At 41.9% G+C, this 12,775-nt stretch overlaps 1 protein-coding gene across 9 annotated transcripts in view; it reads right to left on the bottom strand.

The window, feature by feature from the left end:
- nkx2.1 (NK2 homeobox 1) overlaps positions 1 to 12,775 on the bottom strand; it is a 224,894-nt gene that overhangs the window by 163,116 nt on the left and 49,003 nt on the right. For 5 of the 9 annotated variants that reach the window (XR_009644982.1, XM_060829062.1, XM_060829064.1 and 2 more), the window contains 2 exons: positions 2,315 to 2,518; positions 1,735 to 1,790 (listed from right to left, as the gene is read on the bottom strand). The gene's annotated coding sequence lies outside the window, so the exon portion shown is untranslated. Of the gene's footprint in view, positions 1 to 1,469; positions 1,516 to 1,734; positions 1,791 to 2,314; positions 2,519 to 12,775 lie in introns of those variants that run through there. The other 4 variants (XR_009644984.1, XM_060829066.1, XR_009644983.1 and 1 more) reach the window with 3 other exon arrangements.

The following is a 12,775-nucleotide window of genomic DNA, read 5'->3' as shown; positions in this document are numbered from 1 at the left end:
TCCTACTATCAGTTAGCTAGCACTGTACTATTAGGGAGATAAAACACCATGCTTTCATATTTACAGCCAGAAAAATGAACAGACTGAGCAAGACTACTTAAAAAAATTGCAGAGGTCTGTAGAGAAAAACCTGTCTGTAAAATTTTGGCCATACATATGGTGAATATAGAAGAATCTTCTTCTATAAAACAGTGCTCTCATTAATTAGGTCCAGAGGAACAGGCCCAGGGAAAAGCAGAAATCCGATATTAATCATCAAATTAAATCCAGTCAAAGCTGCTGGAGATCCCCAGTCACATTAGTGTCTAAGCCCAATGGTTCAACCATATTCTGCATTGACTACAGAAAGGGCAATGCACTAACAAAAGCAGATTCCTACCTAAGTCCTTGAATGGAAGATGTATTGATAACGTTAGCAGTGCTAAATTTCCTACCAAAATACATTTGTTACAAGGATGCTAGCAGGTTTCCCTATCACTCCAATCTAATGAGATATTGGCCTGTGTCACATCAGATAGGCTTTTCTAACTCTGACTGATGTCATTCAGGCTAAAAAATGGCCCAAACATTTTTCAAAGACTAATGAACCAAGTGGTGGCCAGTGTTGCTAACAGTGTTGTTTAATTGATGATGCACTGGTATACTGTATATTGAGACATGGAAGGACCATTTGGATCAATTAGAAACTCTGTTTAGAAAATTACAAACAGCTGATTTCGTGACAAGCCTGGTCAAAAATGAGTTTGCAGAAGTAACCTACTTAAGGTTTATAATAGGGCAAGAACATGTGCTGCCAAGAACAGCAAAATTATAAGCTTTAGTGGAATTCCCTGCCCTTCAAACTAAATGAGAAATAATGAGGTTTTAGCAGATGTTTGGTTTCTGTTTGGGATTGGGAGTGTCGGAAAGGTGCAAGCTGTGTTGGCAAAGATTCCAGAGACATCTGCTTGTATTTGATGACATTCATTTTTAAGTGGCAGAACATCAGACCAACATCTGTCAGAGCATTCTTCACCTTATCTTACTTTATTGCCTTCAAGAACTGAGACTTATCAATCAATAGTGTTTGCTTTTCCAAAATGCATCTCCGTAGAGACAAATCTATACTATTTTACTTTTATCCTGTGTTTGTGCAAGCATTTTGTTTTATTTAGAGGGGTAAATTTAAATTTGTATGTTCACACTACAAACCAGACATGTCAAGTAGTTTTGCATCATTATTGAATAAGTTGCTTTTTATAATAAATCAATAATGTTATGTTTATTAAAGGAACGTGATTGATGGATCACTTTATTTGATGTCCAATAGACAAAAAACATCTGATTGACAATAACAGGATCTGGGTAAAACAACTAAAATCACTTTGTGACTCATGGAATAGTGAATCTAGATAAAAACAGTGTATTCCTCCCATTTTAGTCATAACAGTCTCCATAATACTCCCTCAGTTTGACTTACCTTAGCTCACCTGAAACTCTCATTCATTCATCAAGAGGGAGGAGGACCTTGAGTTTCTGAAACAATGTGAGGGAAAGTGTGGATGGTGTTTGATAAACAGCAGAAGAAAGAATTGGGTCAACAGTTTCTCAAACCATGTGAGAAAGCTGGGGGTGGGGTGGGGGGTGCAGCTCGGGGCTACATTAAAGGTTTTGAACAGAAAGGTAATAATCTATGGATTACTATCTGAACTAAGTGCAAATTGTTGTAGATTAAATAACAGAAGTAATGAGTACCTCAAAGACTGGTGTTGGAGAAATAGGTTCCAATTCATGACACACAGGCATCTGTACTGGGGAAAGAGAGAGCTGTTACATTGGGAAGGACTTTATTTGAATGATACTACAACCAGTATCCCAACTATTTAATCATTAAGGGGCTTTAAACTAACTAATGAGGGGAAATTGAGGAGAACTTTTAAAAATCAAAAAGAAATGATAGAACAGAAGTGCAGGGTCGCGAAGAGTTGAAGTGTAATCAACGTGTGACAGGAAGGGATACAAATTATGTTCAGATGAGTATAGCAGAAATGAGAAACAAAGTAATAATGGTAAATGTCAAAATATAAGTCTCTTTATCTGAATGTGCACATTATTTTTAGAATAAAACATCCTTTACTGTCACATGTACTCCATTGTAGAAATACTGTACAGTCAAAAGCATTTACAATAGCTGCCTCTTATGGCGCCATCTTAGGTACTAGTACAACAGAGGATGTAATGGAGGAATAAAATATAGTTTAAAAATAAGTTAGAAATAGGACATGGTTAAAGTGCTGACATTATAGTAAGATAGGAAATTTCAAATAAACCTTACATTGCAGCAGCTCAGTGCAGGACCACCCGTGTCAGACCTTAATCCAATAGCCATCCCTGCTCTGCTCCGAGCCTCCAGTCCGCTCCATACCGGCACTCAGTTGCTCCAAGGCAAATGTAAGGTCTGCCTCCCATCGAGCCGGTCTGCACCTAGGACTCCAGGAATCACAGCCGCCTGCCACTGCTTCAGGATTCACCTCCGGGGCTAAGGGGAGAGAAGAAGAGAAAAAAGAGTAAAAGCAAGGAACAGAACAGGCGGAGCAGAGGATCTGTGTATCTTGCCAGATAGAGAGTACAGATCTAAGTATAAATCAAAACATGGTGAAAGCTATAAAAATAATACAATATCAAAAAATACAGGTGCTGTATCTTAACGCATGCAAAATTGAAGATCTGGACCCCCGGCAGGGTCTCTCAGTTCCACAATCAATTAATTAACACTCACAATCGGTCTAGTTCTTTAAGACTTCACTCTACATTTTTCATACAACTAGGTACAAAGCATTTGGAAACACAGAGGATGTGCACTTTCGTATTCTTGGAGGAGCTGCACACATGGCTTAAAACAAAGACATTTTTATATTTTTCTTAAAGAAGGGTACAGGCCGTGATCACATAGTACATTCAAACAATTATCAATCAATACATGATATTTGTTTTATTGACAGTTACTTGGTCCAATGATATTTCCTAGGAAGCAACTTTATGTTCCAACATTTGGGCTACTTTTATCTCACAAACCGAGCCACCACACCTGCACTTGAAGGTCAGCCAGGACAGTTATTACTTTCTTATCTTGTCGAGTTACTTTGATACTCTAAAGGGTGAATTGTCTGCTAATCTCATTTGGCACAGACTGTGGTTGGTCACTTATGCAATTCTAGCAGAATTAGCAGTTAGTAACCTAAAAGCTATTTATGCAGCTTTAGCAGAATTGTCAGTCAGCAGCCTAGAAGCCATTTTGTCATGTTACTTGCATCAAGAAGCCATCTTGTTGCCACCTAAGTTATTAAGGACATCTATTAGGCGGTTGCCCTTGACTACAACTAGGTGCATCAGCCTGTATTCAGGATTCCGATTCTCAAAATTAAAAAAAAACAGATAAATCGCTGTTGCAATCAGAAATAAATAAGTATAGTCTGATAGTAATCCCAGAGAAATGGCTACTGAGTGACATATATTGGAACTTGGACACTGAAGAGTACATGAAATTTCAGAAGGAAAAGGTGGAGGAATGATTCTGTTAGAAATGGTAAATTAATGTTAAATAATGATGGAATTAGCACAATAGAGTGAGTAAAATGAGTGTTGACTCACAGAATGTGAGTCTGGAGAATTAATGGAGATGGCAGTTGAATTAAACATTTATTTTGCATCAGCTTCATTATAGAGGACAGAGGTAACTTCCCAATAATAGCTGTAAACCTGGAAGTGGAAGGGAGTGAGGAATTAAAGAAAATAACCATTGCCAGGGAAATGTGGGAAATTTACCAAATAAGTTGTTGGAGCTGCAGGTCCTTGGGTCCTAATGGATACAAATCAGAAATTGCTGGAAAAACTCAGCAGGTAAGGCAGCATCCGTGGAGAGAAAGCAGAGTTAATGTTTCAGGTCCAGTGACCCTACTTCAGAACTAATTTTAGGGAAAGGAGTAAATGATAGGTGGATAGGTCACTTCACCTGCTGCTGTGCAGGCTCAGACATCTGTTATCAGTTCTCAAAGAAATCCACAGGGTTTGATTGCTGTTCTCTAACACGCTGGCTCAGTGTTAGCACTGCTGCCTCACAGCACCAGGGTCCCAGGTTCAATTCCAGCCTCGGGTGTCTGCCTGTGTGGAGTTTGTACATTTTCCCCGTGTCTGCATGGGTTTCCTCCCACAGTCTAAAGATGTGCAGGTCAGGTGAATTGGCCATGCTAAATTGCCCATAGCCTTAGGTGCGTTCGTCAGAAGGAAATGGGTCTCGATGGGTTACTCTTCGGTGTGGACTGGTTGGGCTGAAGGGCCTGTTTCCACACTGTAGGGAATCTAATCTAACAGATTACTGGAGTTGCTAGGATGCCACCCCAGGAGTTGTAATGACTCCACTGGGCTCAAACCTACTGTTCTCTCTCAAGGGAACAGCATTCACCATCCTTCCACTCCACCAATGTCTCTATCATTGCCTGTCAGCCAGCAAATCTGCCAACTGCCAACCAAATCAAGGTATGTAATCTGAAGCCAAGTTTTCTAGAAGTAGAGTTGCTTTGTAGCATCTTGCAATGTTATTTGTAAACTTCCAAATTGACGGTCAACAATTTTCTACTGAGGCATAACTATTGTGACACATTAGGTCATGCCAACACACCTGTAAGGCAGGCACCAAGATGAGGAATAAGGGTAATTAGTTGCTTTTACATTGAAAGTCAGATCCTTTATTTGTGTGTGGTCATGTTCAAGTTTAGATTAGATTTGATTCCCTACAGTGTGGAAACAGGCCCAACAGTCCACACCAACCCTTCAAAGGGTAACCCACCCAGACCCATTTCCCTCTGACTAATGCACCCAACACTATGAGCAATTTAGCATTGCCAATTCACCTGACCCACACATCTTTGGACTGTGGGAGGAAACCCGCACAGATATGGGGAGAATGTGCAAACTCCACACAGACAGTCGCCCAAGGCGGAAATCGAACCTGGAATCCTGGTTCTATGAGGCAGTAGTGCTAACCACTGGGCCACCATGCCACCCAAATGAAGTTGGCTTCATTGTCATCAACTGTCTTTGTCCTAGTACAAGATGACAGATATGCCCGCAAGAGGTGGCAGGTGGCAGTAAGCATCTCCTTTCAAAAGTAGACATGTTGCTCCTGGTTTAAGTTCAAATAAAATAAATATTGAAAGTCCTCTGCTGCACCAAGAATAGCTTGACCAATAGCATACCAGAGGAGGGCAAGGATGATAGCAACTTTGGTATCGATGATAAGTGCATAATTTTAAGTGTAGCCTTGCTGTAAATCTTCGGTAGTGAGTAGAATGGGTTCTTACTTGATTATATGTTTTATTCAGATCTATCTCTTGATTAAATTTTAAAAATATAAGCCACAAGCACTAAGTTAGCCTGGAGCAATTTTTGCTTAGAGCTTTAAGATGGTGCTATTTTCTGGGTCTGTAGATTGTGAAGGAGCAAAAATGGCCTTTAGTAGAGTCAATATGCAGTTCTTGTCGGATGTGGGAGTTTAGGGAGAGTTTATGTGTTACTGAGGATTACAACTCCAATAAATGACTTTGGCTGCAATCGGATCAGATCAAATGAATTGGTTGGAGGGACAATTAGAGGTAATGATGCATTTACATGAGCAAGGGGGTGTGACGGATAGCAGTTATAGGAAGGAAGAAAAGTCGCAGAAACAGTCACGTAGATGGGTTAACTCCAGGAAAGGTAGGAGAGGTAGTCAGGTAGTGCAGGAGTCTTCTGATGCTATTCCCATTTCAAACAAGTATGCTGTTTTGGAAAATGTAGGGGTAATGGATTCTCAGGGGAATGTAGCATGAACAGCCAAGTTTCTGATATCAAAACAGACTCTAATGTAATGAGGGGTGTGTCAGGTTCCAAGCAATCAATTGTGTTAGGGGACTCTCTAGTCAGGGGCACAGACAAACATTTCTGCGGCCAGCAGCAAAAAATCAGAATGGTTTGTTGCCTCTCTTGTGCCAGGATCGAGGATGTCTCAGAGAGGGAGCAGGATGTTCTCAAGGATAAGAGGGATCAGCAGGAGGTTTTTGTACACATTGGAACCAGTGACATAGGAAGGGAAAAGGATGAGATTCTGAAGGGAGAAGAGAGGAAGTGAGGCAGGAACTTAAAAAGGTGGTCCTCAAGAGTAATAGTATCTGGATTACTCCTGGTACTACGAGCTAGTGAGGACAGGAATAGGAGGATAGAGCAGATGAATGCATGGCTGAGGAGCAGGTGCATAGAAGAAGGGTTCACATTTTTGGATCTTTGGAGTCTCTTCTGGGATAGAAGGGACCTGTGCAAGAAGGATGGATTGCACCTGAACTGGAAGGGGACTAAGATACTGGCAGGGAGATTTACTAGAGCTGCTTGGGAGGATTTATACCAGCAAGGTGGGGTGAGGGGTGGGGGTTTGTGGGGGAAACAACCTAGCGAGATAGTGAGGAAAGAGATCACTCTGAGACTATTACAGCTGAGAAAGGAAGAGAGCCAAACAGTCAGGGCAGGCAGGGACAAAGCAGAGAACAAGGTAGGACTGATAAATTAAACTGTATTTATTTCAATGCCAGGGGCTTAACAGGGAAGGCAGATGAACTCAGGGAATGGTTAGGAACATGGGACTGCGATATCATAGCAATTACAGAAACATGGCTCAGAGGTGGAAAGGAGTGGCAGTTTAATATTCCAGGATACAAATGCTATAGGAAGGATCAAAAGGGAGGCAAGAGAGGAGAGGAGGCCGTTTTTGATAAGGGAGAGCATTACAACTGTACTAAGGGAGAATATTCCTGGAAATACATCCAGAGAAGTCATTTGGATGGAACTGAGAAATAAGAAAGGGATGATCACCTTATTGGGATTGTATTATAGATCCCCTAATTGTCAATGAGAGTTGAGAAACAAATTTGTAAGGAGATCTCAGTTATCAGTGAGGATAATAGGTGGTTATGGTCGGGGATTGTAACTTTCCAAACATAGACTTGGACTGCCATAGTGTTAAGGGTTTAGATGGAAAGGAATTTGTTAAGCATGTACAAGAAAATTTTCTGATTCAGTAAGTGGATGTACGAACTAGAGAAGGTGGAAAACGTGACCTACTCTTGGGAAATAAGGCAGGGCAGGTGACTGAGGTGTCAGTGGGAGAGCAATCTGGGGCCAGCGATCAGAATTCTATTAGTTTTAAAGTAGTGTTGGATAAGGATAGACCGATCTAAAAGTTGAAGTTCTAAATTGGAGGAAGGCTAATTTTGATGGTATTAGGCAAGAACTTTCAAAAACTGATTGGGTGCAGATGTTTGGAGGGAAAGGGACAGTAGGACAATGGGAAACTTTAAAAAATGAGACAAGAGTCCAGAGACAGTATGCTACAGTTAGGGTGAAAGGAAAGACTGGTAGGTGTAGGGAGTGGTGGATGACTAGAGAAATTGAAGATAAAAACAATGACTGCAGATGCTGGAAACCAGATTTTGGATTAGTGGTGCTGAAAGAGCACAGCAGTTCAGGCAGCATTCGAGGAGCAGCTCCTTGGATGCTGCCTGAACTGCTGTGCTTTTCCAGCACCACTAATCCAAAAAATAAAGAAATTGAAGGTTTGGTTCAGAAAAAGAAGGAAGCATATGTCAGGGATAGACAGGAGAGATCAAGTGAATTCTTAGAAGAGTATAAAGGCAGTAGGAGTATACTTAAGAGGAGGTATCAGGAGGGCAGAAGAGGGACATGATATAGCTTTGGCAAATAGGGTTAAGGCAAATCCAAACGGTTTTTACAAATACATTCAGAACAAACGGTAACTAGGGAGAGAATAGGGACCCTCAAAGACTAGCAAGGCAGCTTTTGTGTAGAGCCACAGGAGATTGGGGAGATACTAAATGAGTATTTTGCATTAGTATTTATTGTGGAAAAGAACGTGGAAAATATAGAAAGTAGCAAATAGATGGTGACCTCTTGAAAAATGTCCATATTACGGAGGAGGTGGTACAGGATGTCTTTAAATGCATAAAAGTGGATAAATCTCCAGGACCTGATCAGGTGTACCCGAGAACTCTGTGGCAAGCTAGGGAAGTGATTGCTGGGCCTCTTGCTGCAATATTTGTATTGTCAATAGTCACAGGTGAGGTGCCGGAAGACTGGAGGTTGGCTAATGTGGTACCACTATTTAAGCAAGGTGGTGAGCACATGCAAGGGAACTATAGACTGGTGAGCCTGACATCACTGGCGGGCAAGTTGTTGGAGAGAAGCCTGAGTGACAGGGTGTACGTGTATTTGGAAAGGCTATGACTGATTACGGATAATCAACATGGCCTTGTGCATGGGAAATCATGTCTCATGAACTTGGTAGAGTTTATTAAAGAAGCAACAAAGAAGATTGATGAGGGCAGAGCAGATAAAGTGGGATACTGGTTAGCGAGGTTAGATCTCATGGAATACTGGGAGAACTAGCCGGTTGGACCCAGGACTGGATCAAAGGTAAAAGACAGGGTGGTGGTGGAGAGTTGCTTTTCAGACTGGAGGCCTGTGTCCAGTGGAGTGCCACAAGGATCCACTACTTTTTGTCATTTATATAAATGATTTGGATGTGAGCATAGCAGGTATTGTTAGTAAGTTTGTAGACGATATCAAAATTGGAAGTGTAGTGGACAGCAAAGAAGGTTACCTCAGATTACAACAGGATCTGGATCAGATGGGCCAATGGGCTGAGAAGTGGCAGATGGAGTATAATTCAGATAAATTCAAGGTGCTGCACTTTGGGAAAGCAAATCTTAGCAGGATTATACACTTAATGGTAAGGTCCGAGGGGGTGTTGCTGAGCAAAGAGACCTTGGAGTGCAGGTTCGTAGCTCCTTGAAAGTAGAGACACAGGTGGATAGGATAGTGAAGAAGGGCATTTGGTATGCTTTGAGATACAGACCCTTCGGTCCAACCCTTCTATGCTGACCAGATATCCCAACCCAATCTAGTCCCACCTGCCAGCACCCAGCCCATATTCCTCTAAACTCTTCCTATTCATATACCCATCCAAATGCCTCTTAAATGCTGCAATTGTCTCAGCCTCAACCACAACTCTGGCAGATCATTCCATATACGTACCACCCTCTGCGTGAAAAATTTGCCTCTTAGGTCTCTTTTATATCTTTCCCCTCTCACCCTAAACCTATGCCCTCTAGTTCTGGACTCCCTGACCTCAGGGAAAAGACTTTGTCTATTTATCCTATCCATGCCTCACATTATTTTGTAAACATCCATAAGGTCACCCCTCAGCCTCCAATGTTCCAGGGAAAAGAGCCTGTTCAGCCTCTCCCTATAGCTCAAATCCTCCAACCCTGGCAACATCGATGTAAGTCTTTTCTGAACCCTTTCAAGTTTCACAACATCTTTCCGATAAAAAAGAGACCAGAATTACACACAATATTCCAACAGTGGCCTAGCCAATGTCCTGTACAGCCGCAACATGACCTCCAACTCCTGTACTCAATACTTCGACCAATAAAGGAAAGCATACCAAACATTGCCTTCACTATGCTATCTACCTGCGACTCCACTTTCAAGGAGCTATGAACCTGCACTCCAAGGTCTTTTTGTTCAGCAACACTCCCTAGAACCTTACCATTAAGTATATAAGTCCTGCTAAGATTTGCTTTCCCAAAGTGCAGCACCTCGCATTTATCTGAATTATACTCCATCTGCCACTTCTCAGCCCATTGGCCCATCTGGTCCAGATCCTGTTGTAATCTGAGGTAACCCTTTTCGCTGTCCACTACACCACCAATTTTGATGTCATCTGCAAATTTACTAACTGTACTTATTATGCTCGCATCCAAATCACTTATGTAAATGACAAAAAGTAGAGGACCCAGCACCAATCCTTGTGGCACTCCACTGGTCACAGGCCTCCAGTCTGAAAAACAACCCTCCACCACCACCCTTTTATCTTTGAGCCAGTTCTGTATCCAAATGGCTAGTTCTCCCTGTATTCCATGAGATCTAACCTTGCTAACCAGTCTCCCATGAAGAACCTTGTCGAATGCCTTACTGAAGTCCATATAGATCACATCTACTACTCTGCCCTCATCAACCTTGTTTGTTACTTCTTCAAAAAACTCAAATCAAGTTTGTGAGACATGATTTCCCACGCACAAAGCCATGTTGACTATCCCTAATCAGTCCTTGCCTTTCCAAATACATGTACATCCTGTCCCTGAGGATTTCCTCCAACAACTTGCCCACCATTGAGGTCAGGCTCACCGGTCTATAGTTCCCTGGCTTGTCTTTACCGCTCTTCTTAAACAGTGGCACCACGTTTGCCAACCTCTAGCCTTCCAGCACCTCACCTGTGACTATCGATGACACAAATATCTCAGCAAGAGGCCCAGCAATCACTTCTCTAGCTTCCCACAGAGTTCTCAGGTACACCTGATCAGGTCCTGGGGATTTAAGACATCCAGCACTTCCTCCTCTGTAATCTGGACATTTTGCAAGATGTCACCATCTATTTCCCTACAGTCTATATCTTCCATATCCTTTTCCACAGTAAATACTGATGCAAAATATTCATTTAGTAACTCCCCCATTTTCTGTGGCTCCACACAAAGGCTGCCTTGCTGATCTTTGAGGGGCCCTATTCTCTCCCTAGTTACATTTTTGTCCTTACTATATTTGTAAAAACCCTTTGGATTCTCCTTAATTCTATTTGCCAAAGCTATCTCATGTCCCCTTTTTGCCCTTCTTATTTCCCTCTTAAGTATACTCCTACTTCCTTTATAGTCTTCAAGGATTCACTCGATCTATCCTGTCTATACCTGACTTATGCTTCCTTATTTTTCTTAACCAAACCCTGAATTTCTATAGTCATCCAGCATTCCCTATACCTACCAGTCTTCCCTTTCACCCTAACACGAATATACTTTCTTTGGACTCTCGTTATGTCATTTCTGAAGGCTTCCCATTTTCCAGCCGTCCCTTTACCTGCGAACATCTGCCTCCAATCAGCTTTTGAAAGTTCTTGCCTAATACCGTCAAAATTGGCCTTTCTCCAATTTAGAACTTCAACTTTTAGATCTGATCTATCCTTTTCCATCACTCTTTGAAACGAATAGAATTATGGTCACTGGCCCCAAAGTGCTCCCTCACTGACTCCTCAGTCACCTGCCCTGCCTTATTTCCCTATAGTAGGTCAAGTTTTGCACCTTCTTTTGTAGGTACATCCACATACTGAATCAGAAAATTGTCTTGTATGCACTTAACAAATTCCTCTCCATCTAAACCTTTAACACCATGGCAGTCCCAGTCGATGTTTGGAAAGTTAAAATCCCTTACCATAACCACACTATTATTCTTACAGATAGCTGATGTCTCCTTACAAGTTTGTTTCTCAATTTCCCTCTGACAATTCAGGGGTCTATAATACAATCCCAATAAGGTGATCATCCCTTTCTTAGTATCAGTTCCACCCAAATAAGTTCCCTGGATGTATTTCCGGGAATATCCCCCCTCAGTACAGCTGTAATGCTATGCACTAACACAGCCTTTCTCTTGGACAGATTTAAAACAACAATTAACTTATCTGATTCTGTGTTGTGAACTTCACCCAAACAGGTTCCTCTGTGATTAGTTGTGAAATTCACTGTTTGTTAATTTTCCCAGATGCAGTCTGATATCCAGCGACACATGCATTCAAAAACAGCAAAGGCCGTCACTGATCTCTCCCTCTCTCTCTCTCGCTCTCTCTCTCTCTCTCTCTCTCCTGCACCATGTGCTTTCTTTGTCTGTTCTTCTCCCTTTTAAAACTGCCATTGTTTTAACTTTTTTTTCCAAAGTTCAAAAACAATGCAACAGCATATAAAACAGTCATTGCTGCTCCTGGAATTCGAGGAAATCACCTCCAGCACCTGAAATACCTCCAAAAAGGAGCAGCTCTTACAGCCAGAAATGTTTCCCATCCTCCATCTTGGATTACCCAGAATCCTCTCCTATTGGGAGGATGTTGTCAAATTTGAAAGGGTTCAGAAAAGATACAAGGATGTTGCCAGGGTTTGAGGACTTGAAGCTATAGGGAGAGGCTGAATAGGCTGGCGCTGTTTTCCCTAAAGTGTCGGAGGCAGAGGTTTATAGAGGTTTATAAAATCATGAAGGGCATGGATAGGATAAACAGACAAGTTCTTTTCCATGATGTGGGGGAGTCCAGAACTAGAGGGCATAGGTTTAGGATGAGAGGGGAAAGATTTAATGAACAAAGAACAAAGAAAATTTACAGCCCAGGAACAGCCTGTGCCGATCCACATCCACTGTTTAAACCTATCGCCCAATTCTCAAGCATCTGTATCCCTATGCTTCCCACCTACTCATGCATCTGTCCAGATGAACCTTAAATAAATCTAGTGTGCCTGCCTCTACTACCTCCGCTGGCAACACCTTCCAGGCACCTACCACCCACAGTGTAAAGTACTTTCTGCGTGTATCCTCCTTAAACTTTTCTCCTCTCACCTTGAACGCGTGATCTCTCATTGTTGAATCCCTCACCCTGGGAAAAAGCTTATCTCTATCCATTCTGTCCATGTCCTTCATGATTTTGTAGACCTCAATAAGGTCCCCCCTCAATCTCCTTTCTTCTCATGAAAACAATCCTAACCTACTCAACCTCACTTCATAGCTAGCACCTTCAGTACCAGGCAACATCCTCGTAAACCTTCTCTGCACCCTTTCCAAAGCATCCACATCCTTCTGGTAATATGACGACCAGAACTGTACA

Source organism: Hemiscyllium ocellatum, chromosome 8, assembly GCF_020745735.1.
Source record: "Hemiscyllium ocellatum isolate sHemOce1 chromosome 8, sHemOce1.pat.X.cur, whole genome shotgun sequence".
In the NCBI taxonomy this organism is placed as follows: Eukaryota; Metazoa; Chordata; class Chondrichthyes; order Orectolobiformes; family Hemiscylliidae; genus Hemiscyllium; species Hemiscyllium ocellatum.
The sequence above is the reverse complement of the archived record's forward strand: the minus strand, read 5'-3'. Positions and strand labels throughout refer to the sequence as shown.